At 41.0% G+C, this 8,688-nt stretch overlaps 1 pseudogene; it reads right to left on the reverse strand.

Annotated features, from left to right (window-relative positions):
* Positions 1-362: 362 nt before the first annotated feature.
* On the reverse strand, positions 363-7,780 carry LOC109262596 (tropomyosin alpha-3 chain-like; annotated as a pseudogene).
* Between the last annotated feature and the right edge of the window lie 908 nt (positions 7,781-8,688).

The following is an 8,688-nucleotide window of genomic DNA, read 5'->3' on the forward strand; positions in this document are numbered from 1 at the left end:
AGAGGGAGAGAGAGAATCCCTAGCACACTCTGCATTGCAAGGGCAGAGTCTGATGTGGGACTTGAACCCACAAACTCAGATCGTGAACTGAGCTGAAACCAAGAGTTGGATGCTTAACTGACCGAGCCACCCAGATGCCCCAAAAGTGATTTAAAATTTTTTTTTTTTTTAGAAAGAGGGAGTGCGCATGAGTAACACGCTTTTAATGACTCTTTGCATTGTGCTCACATTCCCTTAAATGTTGTTCCCAGAGATGCTCAGACTCAAGCCCAACTGGAATCTCTAGGGAGGGGCAGATACTGGTGAAAAAGACACAGGAGTTGGGATGGGAGATGCGGCAAAAGGAGAAAGCAGTCATCCAGTTAGAGATCAGCCCTCAGTTTCAAGGCCAGCTTCGGGCATGCTGGCCTCAGGCTGGAGCTGGGGTCACAAGGAGAGGCAGCTGCAGGGCAGCTATCATTTAGGTCAGGCAGAAGGTGGTCCAGCATCCTTTGTGTACAGAGGTGTTCCTCTGTGGTGCATATTGGCGTATCTTGTAAATCATCACTTGTCTTCGCTAGTTTGGCACACTCAGCACAGGTCTTTGCCTGCTTAAGTTTATCAGTAAGATTCTTTATCTCTTCTTCATATTTGTCTCCATTCTGAGAGTACTTCTCTGCAGCAGCTCTCAGACACCAGGTTCTGCTCCATCAGGTCTGATGTCCTCCTCCATCTTCCAGCAGCTCTGAAGTCTGCCAGTTCATTTCACTCCTCTGTGCATTCCAGGTCCTCCCTCAGTGATCACCAGCTTCTGGGCCACTCCTTCATACATCCGATCTGCCTCTTCCGCAATGTGCTCTGCTTGTCCGAATTGGGTTTTCTGGAGTTACATCTTTGCTTCATCTTTTAAGGCTCCATTTTCAATAGCCTTCATACCTGTCTTGTTCTCAGTAGTAGGTTTCTGGGCTTCCTCCAGCTTTTGCAGGGCAGTGGCCAGGTGCTCCTGGGCTTCCTCAACCAGCTGGATCCTGCGGTTTTAGGAGACCACCTCGGCCTCAGCTTGCTCCCAGACTCACCTTTCCCCTTCACTTCCCGCTCCAGGGGCTCAGCCCTTTCCTCTGCACCACTGGCCTGCTGCTGCAGAACCAGCATCTTCACTGCCTCGATAGTAGTGGTCCTGGCCACGGTGCCCACCCAGCTGCTGCCAGCACTCGGCTTTCTGCCTCCTGTACTCGGCGCTGCAGCCACATCTCTATCTCTCTTTCTTAGATTTTATTTTTGCGGCACCTGGGTGGCTCAGTCGGTTGAACGTCTGACTTTGGCTCAGGTCATGATCTCACGGTTTGTGGGTTCGAGCCCCGTGTCGGGGTCTGTGCTGACAGCTCAGGGCCTGGAGCCTGCTTTGGATTCTGTGTCTCCCTCTCTCTGCTCCTCCCCTGCTCATACTCTGTGTATCTCTCTCTCTCTCTCTCTCTCTCTCTCTCTCTCTCTCTCTCCACCCACCCCCCCAAAAACATTAAAAAAATAAAGATTTTATTTTTAAGTAGTTTCTACACCCAACACGTGACTCAAACCCACAACCCCCAGATCAAGAGCTGCATGCTCTGCTGACTGAGCCATCCAGGTGTCCCTACAGCTACTTCTCTTTAATGTTTTTTGGTTATATGAGACAGAAAGCTTCAAACCAGCTTAAAAAAAAATGGGAATTTACTGGCTCATTGATGGCTCCAGAGAGCTGCCTTTAGGTAGTGCTGAGTTCAGGGGCTTAATAGCATCATCCAGACTCGGAATCTGTCCATCTCTCAGCTTGCATTTCCTCTGGATTGACATAATTCAGGCATAGCTTTCTTCTTGGTGACAAAATGGCCATGCAGAGATCCAGCTTTCTTAGTCACTCAGTGAAGGAAGGTTCCCTTTTCCAGTCACTGTGGTACTCGAATGAGTCTCACTGGGTGGACATGGCTGTGTGTCCCTTCCTGAAACAGTCATTCTGCCCAGGAACATAGAATGTGGGAATGGCCATATTTACCTTGATCACCCACTTTTGGAGGGATAGGGACACACTTACATAAGCCAAGAGGGAGCATAGTATTAGCCCAAAGGAAAATTAGAGTTCTGCTACAAAAAAATTTAGATGTCTATTATAGTTTTAATTTTGCTAAAGATGTTTTCTGATAAAAAGACAAAATATTACATTGTCACATTTAAGTTTTTCTGTAATTTTTTTTTTTAATTTTTTTTTTAACGTTTTATTTATTTTTGAGACAGAGAGAGACAGAGCATGAACGGGGGAGGGGCAGAGAGAGAGGGAGACACAGAATCGGAAGCATGCTCCAGGCTCTGAGCCATCAGCCCAGAGCCCGACGCGGGGCTCGAACTCACGGACTGCGAGATCATGACCCGAGCTGAAGTCGGACGTTTAACCGACTGAGCCACCCAGGCGCCCCTGTAATTTCTTGACTAACTTTAAGACTTAAAAAGCCACAGCATCAATAAAATTACTTTTTATTTTCTTCAATTTTTTATGGTTTATATTTTTGTATGTATCTTTTAAGTAAACTAGAACTATATAGAGTTAAAAGTCAAATAAATTACTAAAAATTTTAGTAATATTTATCACAAACTGATTTGAGTTATCACCTTCACAACATAAATTTTAGTGAACACTACTTTCTATTTCTAAGCCTCTTATTGACTTTTTAATGTCTATTTTTTAAAGATTTTATTTTTAAGTAATCTCTAAACCTAATTTGAGGCTTGAACTTAAAACCCCAAGAGATCAAGAGTTGCGGGTTCCATGACAGAGCCAGCCAGGTGCCCCTTTTCTGTGTATTCTTATGCCAGCGCTATAGTATTTTAGTTACTGTAGCTATGTAATAGGCTTTGATATTTGGTGGGGCAAATAAATGGCAGGTAGCTTGAATGACAAGGGATAGGAAGACCTGGAGTCAAGAGTTTTACCTACCACAGTAGAGCCTGTTTTTACCCAGAAGAGGCTGCCTGTGCATGTGGGCTCTCCTGGAGCTGAGTTTAAGGAGTATTGAAAGGGAAGAGAGAGTAAGAAAGCAGGGTCATAGGGCCATGGAACCCAAACGTTGCTACTGCTTTAAAATATGGTAGTGCCTGTGTATTACAAAAGATGTGGTCTTCTCTATTTGGAGCTCAAGGCAATTTATTATGTAGGTAGTTGCTTTTTAGAACATTCTTTTTTTTTTTTTTTCTGACTTGTTTTTGACATCTCCAAGTTAGGCTATTGATGCCACTCATGCTTGAGAGAGTGAAACCAGTTACACGTTAGTACTTAATGAGCTTGTTGCTTCCAGGACTATTTACCAGGGAGAGAGGGTGGTACCTAACACTGAGAAATGACAGCCAACGGTTACATAAGCCTGTCATGATGGCTACTGGAAACATTCAGGGAACAAAGGGGCCCCCTGCCCTCCTGATAACATCACTTAAGTGATGTCCTTTTTATCCTGTTGTAAGGCTTATTCTGTCTCTACTGCAGTTCAGAAGGGAATCTTAGAAGGGGTATTATGCTTCTCTTTAGCCATCAAATGTTTATTAAACTTAAAAAAAAAGTTTGTTTTTGAGAGAGAGAGCATGCATGCGTAGGGGAAGGGCAGAGAGAAAAGGAGACAGAGGATCCGAAGCAGGCTCCACGATGTAAGCGCATAGCTCGACATGGAGCTTGAACCCGGGAACCAAACTGAGATCATGACTTGAGCTGAGGTTGGATGCCCATCCGCCTGAGCCACCCACGCACCCCAAATGTTTATTAAACTCTTAATATTTGCTGGGCATTGTGCTTGGGAATTTTAATATAAATAAAATATTATTCCCTGTTTAAAGGGTCCACTGTCAGGTTCAGTAGTTCTTAGTTCCTTGCATTTGCATTCTCAAAATTTAGGCTCCCACTCTGAGGACTTAAGACACTTGACATTGCCCCTTGTGGTCCATTTAGACGTCAGAATAAATTGCCTTCCATGTTTAAACAGATTCTATAACTTTTAGGGTTCCCACTTATGCCCACTTTGTAGAAGGAAATAGCCCACCACCCCACCCTCCACCATATCTCCTTCTGTTACCCCAGGCCTGACTCTGTTGGTAAGCATGCAGTATTAGGCTCTTTTTAAAAAATTGCTACTCATGATAGAATATATTGCTTTATTTTTCAAACTCAGTGTGCCCCTTTTGCTAATGTTGACATGACAAGATTTTCTTACCCTGGACATCTTAAATCTGGACTCTTCCAAGCCTGAGCTTTACCTTATAAAGCTCCATTGTTGCATTCTTGGAATTCAAGGTAGTTATGATTATATTTTACTCAATTCCTATGAAATTCTGTTGTTAACAGGGACATTCTGGTGGGTCAGAAGATGAACTTGTAGCTACGTCAAAACTATTTCACTCTCAACAAAGCAAAGATACAGTGGCTCTGGGTGCTTCTCAGTAGCCAGGGATATGCTTCTTTCTTCATTGATCCTATTAAGTGACCAGATCCTGTCTTTTGGGGTAAAAAATATCCATGTAATTATATGCTCTAATTTATCATTCAGTGATCATATTAGTTATGTCGCCTTCTTGCATTCCGTCATCTGAGCCCCCCCTGAGCTGTGAGGCTATTACCCTCTCAGGAAGGCACTGACTTACTCATCAAGGGGGACTACTTCCTCTCCATTCTGCTCTGTCTCCCTGGAAGCCTTCCAACAGGACATCAACATTTACAAATTGATTTGTACTACCTTGGCCAGAATGTAATTCTAATTCCAGTTTCATCTCCTGTAGGCCTTCTACAAAATTCCAACTATTCCTGTCTGAGTTTCCCTCTCTTGTAGTCCAATCGTTGCCCCTCAGCTTTATTTATTTGCTGATTTTTTGACAAAAATCTACCTTTTGTCAATCTTCTTTATCCTTCAAGGGCCCTATTTATTTTCTAGCTCTTCCAAGAGGCTTACCTGAATACTCAAGCTGACTTCAAAGTCACAATCACTTATATGCTACTAATTTGGTACTTAATTATTAAACACCTTCTATCACAGTGTAGCAGTTAAGGTCATAGGCCTTAGAGATAGTTCTCTGGGTTTTTGAGCTGCTTAAATTTGGGCAAGTTATTTACCACTTCTAGGTTTCAATTTCTCCATTGGCTTGGTAAAACAGGGCTAAGAATGACCTTTCCTGGTATCACAGCAGAGTCCATCTAGTGTTCTGTATGTAGTAGATGCTCAAGAAGTAAGGAGGAAGTGCTTGAAGCTTCTTTTTGACAATGATGGGTTTGCTTTAGAAAACAGTTTCCTGGGACACCTGGGTGGCTCAGTGGGTTAAGCATCCTACTTTGGCTCAGGTCATGCTCTCACGTTCTGTGAGTTCGAGTGCTGACAGCTCAGAGCCTGGAGCCTGCTTCGGATTCTGTCTCTCTGCCCCTCCCCCACTTGTGCTCTGTCTCTGTCTCTTTCTCTCAAAAATAAATAGACGTTAAAAAAAAAGTTTCTTAAAAAAAAAGTAGTTTCCTGCTGCAAAATTTCTCATATATGTTGAATAAAAATGGTCTATAGGCAAAAATCTTTTTGAATTCTTAGATTAAGGATTATGGACTAATGCATATGGTCTCAAATTTTCTGAATTAACAATGTGATGAAATTAACTCAATCTCATTGGAGCTCAAAACAGGGTGATAACAATTGTCATATACTTCCCTGACAGGTGTCAGAAGAATGAGTAACACATTAACAAAAGAGTGTGGCCATATGTAAATTACTGAAACATTGAGAGTTTCTGGCCTTTCTCATGAATGATATTGAAAGGTATTTAAATAGATTTTTAGGAAGTTTTCTTTGTGAATTGGTGTCTCTTAGATTTTCCCAGCAGTCTTCTTGGTCATGTTTAACCATTGTCATTTAAGTGAGGATTGATTTAGTAGCAGAGTCCCCCCCCCCCCCCCCCCCCCCCCCCCCCCCAGCCAGAGAGCTTGTTTTAATGTTATTTTCAGAGAGTTACTGGCTGGCCCTAATTTGGTGTATCCTGTAGGTCAAGGCTTTTCATTTTGTGCCATCATATTGTCCCTCTTTTGAAGCCTCTCTGGTTAGCTCATAATTTCTAGGTTGAGTTCTGCAACAAGTAACCTGTGGGATCTTAGGACCTTATTTTCTAAACAAAGAGATAAATTTGATGATTCTCAGTAATTCTGAACATTAGCATATTTCCTTTAACATTACCATCAATTGTATGTATGTGGTGGAGGAAACACTATATTAACTGTATACAGTTTTTATATATGATTTTTTATAATAAATGGCCAGTATAATTTTATGCCATTTTCATAACTACCACAATCAAAATTTGTGTTTAAGCCTTTTACACTTCAGCATTCAAATGTTCTTAGTCACTGACATTTATAAATGACATACTGGTACACTGTTCTTGATTTTAACTGCATCATTTTTAGGACTTAGAGTGTAATCTTGTCGAGATTTCCAGAACTTTGCATTTTCATTTACTTTTTGGTTCAATTCATACATATGAAATATTACATATAAACATATGATATATAATCAATACATAATATATCACATATATGCAATATATAATCCACTAAAGAGAACAATGATGTAATATATATATAAATTATACTTTATATATATAACTTTTCCTTAATTGAATTATATATCAAATATAATATGTATTGAATATATATAATTTTATCCTTAATTGAATTGTGTATTGAAGGTCAGCTGGAAGATTTTGCCAGATAGATGTTCTAGCTGAAGGTTAGTCTCCATGATACATGGATTCATTCTTCCAATTTCTACTAATTTAAACAATTCTGAGTGGTTCCTGAAGCTTCTGTTGCCTCTGATCACGTTGCCTGTGTGAAACAAATTTCTGTAAATTGAACACAATTGGAAAAATTAATGCTATATTACGTGTGTGTGTGTGTGTGTAATCTTTTGAAGATATTTTAAACCAAATTTGAAGATAATTTAAACTCCAAATTTGAGTTAAAAATTCAATAAAATTGGTTCCAACAATAAAAATAACATGACTGAAGTGGTTGGATGAATGTTCACCTTCAAATGTTTACCATTTTGCCGATGTGCAGGCAATAATGACTATTGGCACTTCATAACTTATTCTGCTGCCTAGAGGTTGTCAGATATTTTTTTAGACATCTATTCTGTGGATCTCAATTTTAGAAATGTTACAATGGAAAAATTATATCTTGGAAACAAGAAAGCATGGTGTATAACTGTCAATCAAGTGTAACTTATTTTCCCTTGCTGCCCTGCTCCCAAAGGCATGTTAGTATTACTTATATTGTTTTGCCATAAATATGGCCCTTAAAATATTTAAGGGTTTGAAAGCCACAAATATTGATGATGTTGGGTGTGGCCCAAATAAAGGCCACTATATTGCATGAAAAGCTTGGTAAGAGTTTTGGTACCCTCTCATTCTTCAGGGGAGCCTTTCTGTTAAGGTATCAGAGGCTTTTCCCTTGCTTCAGGAAGCCCATTGTCCTGTCCAGGCAGAGAAATTAAATTGGTTGGATATTTTATAGATCTCTCTTGTTCCTCCTGGACACAGAAGAGAAAGCCCAACACCTGACGCTTGGAGAGCTTAAGCCTCTGAGTGAAAAATTGCCATGAATTTGAATGAAGATAAGAGAGAAGGGGACAGTGAAAGATGTTCCAGTGGTGAGAGATCATCGGTGTTGGCGGCTGCCCCTCCCTCTTATCTCACCTAATAGCGGTTGCCTGCCAATGTTTATTTGTCCATTGCCATTCACCAGCTGCTCCTCTACCATGTTGTTTTCCTTCCCAGATGGCAACACGATGTTCCACGATAAAACTGACACAAAAAACAATGCAAAATTTGTCTAAGAGAGGTTCAGCAAGCATGAGAAAAACATCTGATATCTCTCAGAGCCCGCCAAGTTCGCAGCTTACAGTGCCAGAGTAATTATGGGATGATTTGAACAGAGGCAATGCATGGGGAAGCCACTTCCAAATGTATCAGGTAGGTTTCCAGAAGAGGCAAAACATTCAGCTTTCTCGTTCCTCTGGCATCCTGACAGAATCAATGAGTGCTGCCTCTGGCTCCCAGAAGCCTCGTACATTATGGAATCTGTGCTTTACCCCATGCCGCCTAATTAATGGCCCACTATTTTAAAAACTCTTTTATTCAATTAGACTCTGCTTTCAATACGATAAACACTCTTGCTATCAAAATCCTGGGAAACCAACATTTATAGGCTGCCTTCTTGCCAAAGCATCTGCTTTTCTTTTGCTCTTGGTCTTTTATTTGGTCCATTCTTCATTTGGCTGTTTGATTCTGTAAAAATTGACTGCTATTTTGGGGAATTATATGAAAGGAGAGGGTTCCTCTGCCATTTTGGTATTCTGAGGGCTATTTCTCCCTTAGCCTCAACACAGGAGCACAAACCAAAGAGAATCATTTTATTATTATAAATTCCAAAGAGCCACAGATGTTGTTTAAAATGTTGTTTGTTTGTTTTTATTATGAACTTTATTGTCAAGTTGGTTTCCATACAACACCCAGTGCTCATCCCAACAGGTGCCCTCCTTAATACCCATCACCCCCCCCACCCCTCCCTCCCACCCCCCATAAACCCTCAGTTTGTTCTCAGTTTTTAGGAGTCTCTTATGTTTTGGCTCCCTCCCTAAAATGTTTAAAATGGGGCATTGACTGGGT

This window comes from Panthera pardus, unplaced genomic scaffold, assembly GCF_024362965.1.
Source record: "Panthera pardus isolate Hobbes unplaced genomic scaffold, ASM2436296v1 HiC_scaffold_24, whole genome shotgun sequence".
Lineage (NCBI taxonomy): Eukaryota > Metazoa > Chordata > Mammalia > Carnivora > Felidae > Panthera > Panthera pardus.